The sequence below is a fragment of the Stenella coeruleoalba genome (genome assembly GCF_951394435.1).
Source record: "Stenella coeruleoalba genome assembly, chromosome: 2".
In the NCBI taxonomy this organism is placed as follows: Eukaryota; Metazoa; Chordata; class Mammalia; order Artiodactyla; family Delphinidae; genus Stenella; species Stenella coeruleoalba.
The window spans coordinates 31,455,265-31,468,049 of record NC_137147.1 but is presented as its reverse complement, the minus strand read 5'-3'; the positions used below and the strand labels follow the sequence as shown (position 1 = coordinate 31,468,049).

The following is a 12,785-nucleotide window of genomic DNA, read 5'->3' as shown; positions in this document are numbered from 1 at the left end:
TCGAACTTAGATACCTGTTTAGCTTTAGGGATGTCCTGTGACTGTGAGACAAATGAGGCCAGGAGAGTTCTGGGCTCTCCAAGAAGAAGGCCCCAGAGCTCCACCAAGGCACCAGAATGCTCCCCAGTCTAGTCAAGGTAATAACCATATGTTGGCTCAACAGTCCTGACTGTGATAAGTTCAGGGGACACGGTGATGAGACAGGTCTGGTCCCTGCTGTGGAGAAGTGCACAGAAAGGTACACAAGATCGGTTTCCAAATGTAAACATAGGGTTTTAGGAATTACCAGCACTGACTGAGAATATCCATCCCACCACCCCACACGGCCCTGGAAGTGGTGGAGGCAGACTTCTCACATCTTTTTCAAAGGAGAATGCAGATTTACACAGAAGGAAATGAACTCATAAAATGCACTGCCCCTCCAAAATACTACCAGCTAGAAAACTAAAAAGTATTTTTAAAAGATCCAAAATATCGAGATGAACTCAAATCCTAGCGTGGGTTACAAGAAAACCTGATTCTGCTCATTCATTCACGAAAAAATTTATCAAGCATTTACTATGTGCCCATCACAGCTGTAGGTTCTTGGAAGATCATTTCTGCCTCGACGTGTTCTCAAGTTTTTTGGGTGCCAAGTGCGTGTCACACTCTTTTCTAGCTACTGGAGGTTCGATATTACCTCACCTGGACTACTGCAAAGCTGCCAGTCTTGCCACATCTCTTACAGTCTACGCTCCAGAAAAACAGCCACCGTGTCTTTTTAAAATGTAAATCAGGGCTTTCCTGGTGGCGCAGTGGTTGAGAGTCCGCCTGCCGATGCAGGGGACACGGGTTCGTGCCCTGGTCCAGGAAGATCCCACATGCCGCGGAGTGGCTGGGCCCGTGAGCCATGGCCGCTGAGCCTGCGCATCCGGAGCCTGTGCTCCGCAAGGGGAGAGGCCACAGCAGTGAGAGGCCCGCGTACCACAAAAAAAAAAAAAAAAAAAAATGTAAATCAGATACAGTAAGTCCCCAACATATGAATGAGTTCCGTTCCGAGAGTGCGTTCCTAAGTCCAATTTGTTCGTAAGTCCAACAAAGTTAGCCTAGGTACCTAACTGACCCAGGCAGCTATATAGTACTGTACTGTAAGAAGTTCATAATACTTTCCACACAAATAATGCATAAAAAACAAACAACACAAAAAATAAAGAAAACATTTTTAATCTTACAGTGCAGTACCTTGAAAAGTACAGTAGTACAGCACAACAGTTGGCATACAGGGGCTGCCATCAAGTGAACAGGCTAGAAGAATTACTGACTGGAGGAGGGAGAGGAGGTGGGAGATGGTAGAGCTGAAGGATCGTCAGCAACAGGAGACAAGCTGCAATTTCACTCACGTGTGACACTGATGGAACGCATATTCGAATCTTTGAAAGTTCGCAACTTGAAGGTGCATATGTAGGGGACTTACTGTAGATCATGCCATTCTTTGCAACCTTCTCTTTCTGCAGAACTCCCCACCCCCTACTGACTTCTAACTTCCCACCCTCACCTCCCATCACTTCGTTTTGCTGCCGCTATACTCCACTCCAGCTATGGTGGAGTTCCCTGAAATTTCTAGAACACATCAAGCATGTACCTGCCCTAGGACCTTTGCATTTACTGTTACTTCTGCTGGCAACATCTCTACCCTAAAGATCTCTATAGATCACTTTTTGATCTCATTCAGGTCTCAGGTGCCGCCTTCTCAGAGGCTTCCTGCCCTCATCTTAACTAAATATGATCCTATCCTTCCCTCTCAGCACTCTGTCACACCACTTTTCCTTTCTTTTTTTTCTTTTTGTGGGGGGGCGCACCGAGTGGCATGCAGGATCTTGGCTCCCCAACCAGGATCAAACCCGTGCCCCCTGAAGTGGAAGCGTGGAATCTTAACCACTGGACCGCCAGGGAAGTCCCACTCTTCCTTTTCTTTAGAGCACACACAGTGACTGAAATCATCATTGTTTTTCTGTTTGTTCACTGGTTTATCATAGAACATAAACTCCATGGGAGCAGAAAACTTGGTCCCAGTATCCTCAGGGCCTTGACTAGAGCCTGGCAGAGTGAGTGTCAGTATTTCTTGAGGAGATCAATGCTCACTCTGCAGGAACAAGCGTTTTTGGAAAGATGCACCTGTGAGGGGAGATGTCAAGCTTCCTGGGAAGCCTTGGGGTAGAAAGGTAAATGGTTAAAGCCAATGACCTCAGAGAACAGCCAGTTTTGTTCACGTGAAAGCACCAACAGGACCACAGTAGTATTTGGAGGGTGGTTGTGAGGACGTTCCTAAGCACATTTCATTCTCTCCACCTTAGCCCTCTCACGGGCACCTTACTTTTCCTCCAGAGTGCATGGCCTCATGATAACCAACATTCATAGTACACTATTCACTCAACAAATCTCCAGCGATAGTCTGTACCAACAATTGACAAAGGCCTTCTCACTCACATGATCTCATTTAATCCTCATGAGGTTGTTCATACACATGAAGAAACAGAGGCTCAGTTCACTGCCTAGAGTTTCCAAGCCAAGAAATAATGAAGCCAGAACTAAACCTTGGTCCTCTGGCTGCCAGGGGTCTCCTTCCGCCAAGCCTGAAAAAGTATCATGTCAGGCAAGACCAAGAGACAACATCCCCTGTCATTGAAAGGAAAATCAGGGCTGGGCCAGGGGCCCAGGACAGCCTGAGGGGGCATTGTTTCCGCCCCTCCCTGTTCCCCAGAGAAAACCACTTGGGCTCTATCTTTTGCAATTATCCACAGAGAGAGAGGGCTGACATCCCTCTGCCCTGTTGCCTACCCATCAAGGGGAAGCTGGTGATTAGCTGCTTTTATGTACCTTTTCTTCAGCACATCCTCCAGGAGGCTGATTTATTTTAATGCCATTTAATTTCTCTTAATTTTTAAATGTTAAAATATGGGATTAGGTCATATCGTTGCCCAAATGAAGAGCAAATGGACTCGGGCAAGCACTCAAAGTACTCTCTCTGACACATGGCTGTGGGATTTTCTTGTACACTCAACTCCAGGGGTGTTCTGGGCCTCCTTTCACAAGAGGGTGCTGGGAGCAGACTCCTGGGACTCCCAGCAGATCCAGATGCTGTCTTGACAACTGTGCTCTCTCCCCACCCCTCTAATGATTCTCCTCGAAGTTGACTCCCCCATTAGTTCCTTCTGAGAGGCTGGAAGGCACAGACTCAAGATGATTCTTCCCGAATCCTAGGGGAGAGAGTACAGTGGTATGGTAGGCCCTGAGCAGAGCCTCTGGAAAGCCGCTGCTGGACAAAGTGATTCCACGTAGGCTCTCACCAGAGTCTACACGGATTCAAATACATCCTTCCTGGATGGAAAAGGAAAAGCAGAAGCACAGGAATCGAGACAGAATTGTCTGGAGCATTTGGGGGCCGAGCACTACTAGTCATTCTGAGAATGCCCCAGAGTGTCGCAGTGGGAAGGGACTCCACACAGGAGTGCCAGCCTCGGGCCATCAGGGCCCTTAACCAGCTCAGGATGTCTTGTAGGCCAGACATCCAGAGAGTTGGGTTGGCTGCTCATTTGACCTCTAGAGACCCAATGTGATAACAAATTGGGGGCTTCAGATTGCAGCTGGAAGGTTCTGGAACAAAAGATGCGGTCAGCATGAATAATGTTCTTAGTAGGAGGTGATCTCTAGGCTGTGGAACGAGACCCACAGAACACAGAATTGTCAGGTCAGGGAGGTAGCTTAAAATCAGCACATCTAACATAGCCTTTTTTTTAAGCGTAATGAATGTGAGGCCCAGAGAGCAGAAGTGGGTCTTGCCTGTAGTTGTCAGAAGCGATAATAACTAGAATATAATGTTCTTGCCACCCGTTCAACGCATCTTCTGTGATACCACATTGCCCGGTCCTGGTTTGATTTTTTGACTCCATCACTGGCTCCTTTTATGATAAATAGGACAGATTCCTTTCTTGACCTTGTTTCACATGCCTCAAAAGTGAGGCAGATTATTCATTTCTTCACTTCTTCATTTTTCATTGAACACCCACTGTGTTTCAGGCATCATGCAACAAGGAGTGAGACAGAGAAAAAGGACTTGGTCCCGGAAGGAAAGTAAGTCACAAGACAAAAAAGAAATTTTTTAAAATAATTTTAAAAATCTGCATTTCAATAAATATAAGGGTCTCATGAAAAACAGATGCTGTGTTATATTCAGAATAAGAGACTGCTTCTCCACAAAGCCTTCCCATCAGAAAGAGCTAGTTGAACTGAACACTGAAGAACGGGTAGGATTCTTAGTGAAAGGCAAACCATGAACAAAGGCACAGAAGAAGAAAGGACAAGAGTACTTATGTGCCTACATGGGAACTGTAAAAAGTGAGACTATAAGCGGAGCGCTGAACCAGGCCACGGAGCCCCTTGAATACCAGGAGTTGGACTGCTGCAAAAACTGGGAGGCCCTTCAGGATTTTTTTGTGTGGGAAAGTGACAAGCGTAGAACGGTGTTTTAGGAGGGGAATCTCGTAACGGTCGCTAAAGTGAATTGAAGGACCAGGAGAATGAAGTTGGGAAGATGTTAGAAAGTTATTGTTTAGAGTATCATAGTAATAGTTACTTCATACAGGTATGGTAGGGATTGAATGGGAAAAATCAATGTTAGGCACCTTGCAACAGATTCTGTTGCAAACATACAAATGTTGGCTGCTATCATAATAATTATTATTATCATTATTATTATGTAAGAGGTTATCAACTCTGTACTGAGGTAGTGGTAGTAGGGATGGAGAAGAGAGGAATGGACTCAACAGACATTAGCAATACGATAGTCCCCCTTCATCTCTGTGGGATAAATTCCAAGACCCCCAGTGGATGCCTGAAACTGTAAATAGTACTTAACTCTACATAGAGTACGTTTTTTTCCTGTACATACATGCTTATAGTTGACTTTACAAATTAGGCCCAGTACGAGATTAACAATAACTAATAATAAAATAGAACAATTATAACAATACACTTTAATAAAAGTTATGTGAATGTAGTCTTTTTCTCTCTCACTCAAAATATAGTACAAATTTAATGCTTTTTCCACCTTAATAAAGCACTTTATCACGCATTGTGGCTGTAACTTTTGTAGTGTGGCAGAGGTGCGACAGTGAAACTAGCATGAATTTCTTTTTCCTTCCCAATTTCATGGTTCTTACCGTAGATCTTAGCAACCTCAGCATAGGATTTTTTCTTTCCTTATTAAATGGTGAACTTGCGCTTTTTCACTTAAAGGAAGCACTTTGCGGCTTCTCTTTGGCACATCCGAATTGCCAGCATCACCATTCTTGTGTCTTGGGGCCACGATTAAGTAAAATAAGGGTCTCTTGAACACAAGCACTGCGATTCCGAGACAGTCGATCTGATAACTGAGCCGGCTACAAAGTGACTAATGGGCGGGGATACGCTGGACAAAGTGATGGTTCACATCCGGGGCGGGATGGCCCGCGATGGCACCACATTTCATCTCACAAAACAGTGCACAATTTAAGGCTTATGAATTGTTTATTTCTGGAATTTTCCATTAAATATTTTCGGACCAAAGTTGACCACGGTAACTGAAACCGCAAAGAGTGAAAGTGTGGTTAAGGGAGGGCTACTGTCCTCGGATCACAAGGGGGCAGAGTCATAGGTAAATTTGGGGACTTCCAGCCAGGGTGACGGGAAGTTGTGTGATGCCATCAGTAGAACGCGGGAAGTCAGGAAGAGCAACTCCTCAGGACAAAGATGTCAGTTTAGTAAAGATTCAGTCTGAGGGGCTGACAGGACATCCTGCGGGAGATGTTGTGCAAGTGGCTGGAAACAAGCTGCTGGGCTTGGAGAGCTGGAGTCCTTGACTGAGAACTCTCCACGCAGGAGTGACAGCACAAACCACTAAGGAAGATGCTGAGGGATAAGGTAGAAGGGGAAAACTGGGAGGGAGGAGAGGATCTTGGAGAGGAGGTGGAAGAGGGACCACCTAGAGAGTACGTGGAGAGTTCAGTGTGATAGAAGCCAAGAGGGGGAAGTTTCAAGGAGCTAATGATCATTCTTATCTGACGGGGGCTGGGGGGAATCAGGAATAAGTTATTATATTTGGGAGAATGAGAAGTGCTTGGTGGGTGATAGTTGGGCAGGAGGTAGAAAAAGTGAGAAAGCAAGGGGCTAAGTGAATGAATGAGTGATGGGGAAATAGAGACAGATGTCTGCTCTAAAATTTCAGGGGTCTGTTGAAAGCGAGATGGGAAGAGAAAATGACGGGAGAGGAAGTGAACAAAGTGATATTCTTGTCAGGATGGGGTTTGTTGAGCCTGTTTACAGTTAGAAGGAGGAGATTCGATGCTGAAAAAGAACGAGCTCAGGGCAAGTTTATTAAGGCAGGGCAGGAGGGGCACTGTGCAGGAAGGGGAGGGAGAGCTTTTTTTTACTGTGAGACCAGTGACAAGTAAGGATGAGGGACAAAGTTGGGAGATCAGGGTGCAAAGGGAGAGTGTTGACCGAGCTCACACTACTTGGCTTCATTCTCTAGGATGAACAAAGCAGTGCATGACGGGGAGGTCCTCTCCTCAAGTGACTTGGAAATTGCCACGTGTGAGCCAGGGCAGGAAAACAGTTTCCAGTCCCACTTCTGGATCCAGTATCTACATGACCCAGCGTTCCTGTATACAACCAGGAAAGCACTATTTGTCATTCAGCTATCAAGGCAGTAAATGCTACCTGGCCCATTCCAAGAGCTGTTTTCTTAATAGACACAACTCTGTATGCCACATCTGAATACACGTGATTCGGGAATTAGACTTTATTCCCTCTCCATATTATAAAAAATATACATATGCATACACATGCGATTCTTCCTATCTAGATGTCTTGTTCGATAGTCTCTATGGACTTCGATATGGATCTAAATCAATTACCCTCCTGCTTGAGACCTTCCCCAGCCCCCAGAGACCTCAGATCTTTGGGGGTCTGCCTTGCTGGGCAGCTCAGTTGACCAGGAAGTGTGTCTTACACCTGCTGGAGCCAGTTTTCCTTTCCCCTGAGGCGCCCTGCCCAGTGTTGGGTTTAGAGTGCCATCCAAAACACAAACAGATAACCAAACATAAACCAAACTCATTAAAGAAAACAGGGAAACTTCTTCCTAGAAGGACAGCTCTGGTTTGTATGCTAAAACAGAAAGAGGACCCCCTAACCCTCCCTCACAGGCCACCAGGATGACAATGCACTTGGGTTTCTACAACAGCCCCCTAACTCCCTACCTCCCTCTCTCTACATTCTGGTCTCAACATACTATCTAAAATGCAAATCTGACCACGCACTACAGTACTAAAAACCTTCCTAAACCCCCTGGAAACTCAGTGGAAATCCTTAGCATCGCGTATAAGCCTTTCGAGGTTTGGCCCCTAGAGCTTCTCTAAACTCATCTCCCCGAATTTTACTCTGTCTTCAGTCATTTGGAAGAGCTCTTGTCCACTTGAGGCCTTTGCATACCGATCCCTTCACTCAAAGCGCTTTCTCCACCACGTCCCCCCTCCCTGCTTTCACCAAAGCCAACTCCTCTCTATCCTGTCTTTCTGGAATTAACTGTCCCTAGAAGTTCTCCTAGGGACTGAACCTGGGGTTTAGCCTCCACTGAAAGGAATCACTTTATATGTTAATTATGTGTTCACGACTTGGTTATCCCTGCTGGAATGAATGTGTGTTTACGAGGAAAGGGACCATTCTATTTTATTTGCCTCAGTACCTAGCAAATGCCTGGCAGAGTAGGTTGCTGAATATTTATTGAATAAATAACTGATTGAATGAATAAATGAAGGCTTTCTCTTTTGGATTCTTATGTATTTCTGAACCTCATCAAATGTTTGAACTTCTAAGCAAAGCAGCCAGTCTTGAACGCAAAGGGAGTTATTCTCTCTTCTTATCTGACCTTGGTAGCTTGAAGAGAAGACAAAACGTGTGACACATTCCCCCCAAATCCATACTGTGGGCAGTGACTGGACCATGCAGGCTGAGGAACAATGCCCACAATGACTACCCATGGACAATAGGAGCAACTATGCCAGGGACTGTACAAGGGACCGCCTTGCACAGGGACAGGGCAGGGCTGGGGCAAAAGGACACTCCCTCGGCTTCAGGGTCCCAGCTCAGGGAGAAGCCCAGGGGAAGGGCGTGTTTTCTACAGGGTCAGTTTGCTAACCCTGTTCTTCCTTCTCTGACCAGGAGACTCTGGGGTGCAGTGCAAGAGATGCCCAAGTAGAGGTCAGAGGAACGGGAGCAGAGAGGAGAGGTAAATTATTCCTCCAAGTCCGTTCATTCACCCAACGTTGACTGAGTAGCTCCTCTATGCCAGGCACAGTGCCAGGCCCTGGGGATACAATGTGAATAAACACCAGCTATCTTTCCTCCCTTCATGCAGCTTTCTGTCCAGAGGCGTGGCTGGCATTACTCAATCACATAAATAAATTGAATGTGCATCTTTAAATTACTTCAAAATATTAGGTTCCAGTTTTGAGTGTGTAAAAAAAGGGGACCTGGCCTAGTCAGGGAAGGTATGGAAGGCTTCCTCGAGAAAGTCACCAATGAATTAAGGGCTGAAGGACGGATAGGAGTACATTAGAGAAGGATGGAGGTGGAATTCAGGAGTGCTGGAAGAGCAAAAAAGCATTCCAGGTAGAGGAAAGCGCATGAACAGCCTTCCCATCTTCATTAAGTTCGAGAACCACTTCAACTAAGTTCAGTTCTACAGTTCCCACCTTCTTCTTTTCAACCCCGTATCTATATTTTATTTAAAGGAAAAGGAAGCTGTGGAGTGGCCCTGTACGTGCAGACTGCAGACAGGAATTGCAGATTGCAGGGACGGGTTGGTGGGCCACACCTGGTCACCCCCAGCTCTGACGCTCAACCATCCTCACGTGGAGAGCTGCAAGGCATGAAGGGGCAGGTTCCTCTCAAACTTGGATCCAGTGAGACCGGCAAGAAGGGCTGGCAGGTGCACAGGCGCCCAGACAGAGTGAGCTGATCACCTCTGTCAGGGAGAGCAGGGCGCAGCAGCTATATTTGAAAATCGAGGTAAACAAGAGCTCAGCTCAAGTGGACAGGGCACAACAGCTGCGGAGATTAATCACACACGGCTGCGAGGCACCAGGTCGCCCCAAGGCCCAGAGGCTTCCCCTTCGTGAACCACCAGGAGGCCGGATGTGCTCCTATCACTTACCCACAACTCCCTCCGCTTGGGGTGTTTCTCCACCACCTAAGAGCTTGGAGCCTTGCTCCCAGCTGCGGCCTGCCTTTCTGCTAAACTAGCCCCAGTTTCAGTCTTTCTGCCCAGGGGACCAAACCACCAAACCTTCTGGGTTTGTCTTTTAATCACCAGGAGACAGAGAGCCAGAGGGTGAGAGACAGGCGGCAGGCAGGCGGGTAGGGAGCGGGGAAATTTATGGCACTCCATTAAAGGCGTCTGTTCTATTTAAAGCCCCCACCCCCTCCCTCCACGGTTAAAAATAAAACGCATTGAATAAAGAGGAAAGATAGCTTCCCCCACCCCCGGAACAAATTGCTTTCTTCATCTCCTCCAATGGGTCGGGTCCTCGGGGCAGGTCAGGCACGGTCTGCAGGAGCAGGCTAGCCTCTGAATGAGGGCCTGTGGCTGAGTGCGTGCGTGCGTGCGTGCGTGCGTGTGTGTGTGTGTGTGTGTGTGTGGTGGTGAGGGGTGTGTAGGCGGGGAGACGGGGGTACAGGTTAGCGAGAGGTAGGTACACACTTCACCGCTCTCCACCCGGGCCCGGCCCGCCCAGACCACCGCGTACCAGAGAACAGAGGCCGGGAGAAACCCTCCTTCTCCCCGCCCCCTTGGCCGCCACGGGTGGGTGCGCTGGGGCTGCAGTTCCCGACCCGCGGCGGTGGAGTCCAGAGGTTGGGTGCGCGCGTGCGTTTGCACCCGCGGGCGCGCGCCGAGCGGGTAACGCACTCCCCTCCTGGCCCACAAACCCGGCGGGCGCTCACCACCCCGGGAGCACAGCACGCCCTGGCGCAGCCCGCACACACATGCACACATTCACACATTCATCCAGCATGCAGCACAGCACTCAGCCTCCCTGACGCGCCCCCGCCGGTAACCCCACAAACCCGCGACCCGACTGCACGCACAAGCCCAAGCATCTCTTTCTGCGCTGCCCCCCGCACCCCCCGGTAGACGCTCACTCCGCCAGAACGCCACCCCCCCGCCCCCAGCACCGCAGGCAGCCCAGTGCACTTTCCGGGGCACCCTCCCCCCCACCTCTTCTGACACTCAACCCGCAGGAGGGCAGTTCATAGGAATGATCTTGAGAAAGAACTTAATTAACACCATTATTCACAAGCAGGAACCCTCACGGGGATATCCCCAACCCCCCGACTTCTGCCTCCCCGGCCTCGGCCGCCCGCTGAGGGGGAAGGGCAGGAGGCTCACCCCGTCACTCACCGTTTCCTCTCGATCTCCCGGGCGGGGTGGGCAAGTGAGGGGGTTGAGGAAGGTGCGCGAGGCCCCCGCCGCCGGGCTCCTCACCGGCCGCAGCGGCTCATCGCCCCCGCGGGCTGCCCGCCGGCCGCAGCCGCGTCCGGGGCATGTCAGTCTGCCGCCGCCGCCCACCGGCCGGGCTCGTGGGCTAGCGGCTTTCAGGGAGCTGCGGGGCAGCGTATCCGGAGTGCGAGGGCTGGGGCCAGAGCAGGGGGCCTGGGGAGAGGTCCCTCGGCGCTGTTTTAAGGAGCAGGGAGAACCGCTCCGAAGACCCCCCCGGAAAACCCCGACTCGGGGGCGGACTCGGGACTAAGCCCCGAAGAGGCTCGGAGTCCCGGCCGCAGGCAGCGAGGGGATCCCTGCCGGGAGGGGCAAGAAGGCGAGCGGCCCGGCGCGCCCTGGCGGCTCCGAGGGCCCAGGGCTTGCAGTCGCGTCGCCGGGGCTTTCCCGGGGCTGGGAGCGCGCTGGCTCACCGCCTTGCACGCCGTCACCGCGGGACTCGTCTCGGCCTCGTCGCGCGGAGGGGACGCGCGGAGGGTCTGGTTTCTGGGCGAGCCGAGAGCTTTGCCCATTAAGCTGCGGGAAGAAGCCAAATCAAAAAGCCAATCTCCAAGCCTCCAAACCCAACGTCACCCTATCAGCTGGGAGCGAGAGAGCTGCACGGAATCACAAGCCGCGCATATTTATCCTCGCGCGCCGATGGGGGTAATTTTCAGAGAGCTTCCCGACCAGCAGCGAGGAAGCCGAGTCCGCCTCTCGCGTCCAGAGAGCCCCAAGGACCGAGTGCAGACGGAACCCGTAGGCTGCGGCCACCCACCCAATCTTGGGAGCCTGGCGCCCGGCGCCTACCGGCCAGGGGCAGTTCCAGGACGGCGGCGCGTCCTGACCTGGATTCCGTGGAGTCCAGAGTTCCGGGCAGCGGCGGGGAGGGCGGGCAGGCGGGCGCGCAGCACCGGCTTTCCCCTTGTCCTCAGGAGACGCCGCCTGCAATCCCGAAATTAAGTCTCTACCGAACACATCTGTGGTTTTTAAATATAGCAGGGGACGATTACCCAGGCAGGGTCCACCCAGGCCTAGGGGAGGAGTTGAGGGGGTATGGAGGGTGGCAGTGGAGGGGAAATAGAACTCCCTTTTTCCCCTCTTTTTTTTGTTTTTCATCTGTACTTGGTGCAGAACTCAGTCTGTCATTTTCTCAACCCAAATCAAACAACAGCTGTGACAGACGCTTGGGTGAGCGCTGGTATGTTGGTTTTGGGGTTTTTAAAGCTAAAAATAAGAGGGGGCTGTCTCCCAAATTGCTGATTCCTCTGGGCCTGGAGTCTGGAAGAGAGATGGTCCTTTGATGCAGCGACAGAACTAGGGTTTGGGGCTTGGCCCACGCAAAGTGTACACACGTAGCCTTAAATCAGATGCCTATAATTTCTGCTATATTTGTCAGGCTTGGTCCTGGAGGCACGCGGGGTGGGCAGGCCTCTCCTAAGAATGGGGTTTCACATCCCTAGTGTATGGATGGCATTAGGCAGATCTAAAATAAGCATGGTGGCTGGCCTTTTGTAGAGACACTAGTGCAGATTCTGGGACAGAACATACGGGAGAGAAGTTGTTGCTCTCAGGCCTTTGCTGCCTGAAGCCGAATATGATGGGCCAACAAGTGAGGATAATATACTTAGCAAGCGTCAGCACCTCCTTAGGGCCCGGCGCCCTGCTAATGAATTTGATCGCCGAATTTCATGTCATCCTCACAAAACTCTATGAGATAGGTACAATTACAAACTCCATTTTCTCTTGAGGAAATTGAGCCTTAGAGAGGTTGAATAACCATCCCAAGGCCACAAGCAGCAGAACCAAGGATTGGAATAAGGTGGAATCAACTGGAGTTTCACTGATAACTGCAACAGTATGTGCAAATTCCCAGATCCTTGGCTCTCCTGAGAACTGCTCTGGAACAAGGTTTGGTCCAAAGAGATTAAGTGGGCGTAGGAGTTAGAGAGTGTCTGAGTTTGGAACGGTGTGTGAGTTCTTTCCTGGTCCCCTGAACAATGCTACTTCAGCAAATCACGTGGTGGTTTCAGTCCCGAGTTTGAGTCCTGGATATCCTCAGTCCTAACTGAGCGCTGTGATCTCAGATCCCTGAGCATTTTGGGGCCTTGAATCCAGTTAAGGGCTGAGACACTGACTCTGTAAGACTTCAATAACTCCTAAGATTGTGGGATTTCAGCTTATGTCAATTGGTGGGATTTACCTTGTGTCTGTTTCTGTGGAGACCCATGATGCT

The 12,785-nt window shown here is 50.0% G+C and overlaps 1 protein-coding gene across 1 annotated transcript in view; it reads right to left on the bottom strand.

Annotated features, from left to right (window-relative positions):
- SLC8A3 (solute carrier family 8 member A3) overlaps positions 1 to 11,454 on the bottom strand; it is a 148,249-nt gene extending 136,795 nt beyond the window's left edge. The window contains exon 1 of the mRNA XM_079913968.1: positions 10,475 to 11,454. The gene's annotated coding sequence lies outside the window, so the exon portion shown is untranslated. The remainder of the gene's footprint in view (positions 1 to 10,474) is intronic.
- Positions 11,455 to 12,785: the final 1,331 nt, after the last annotated feature.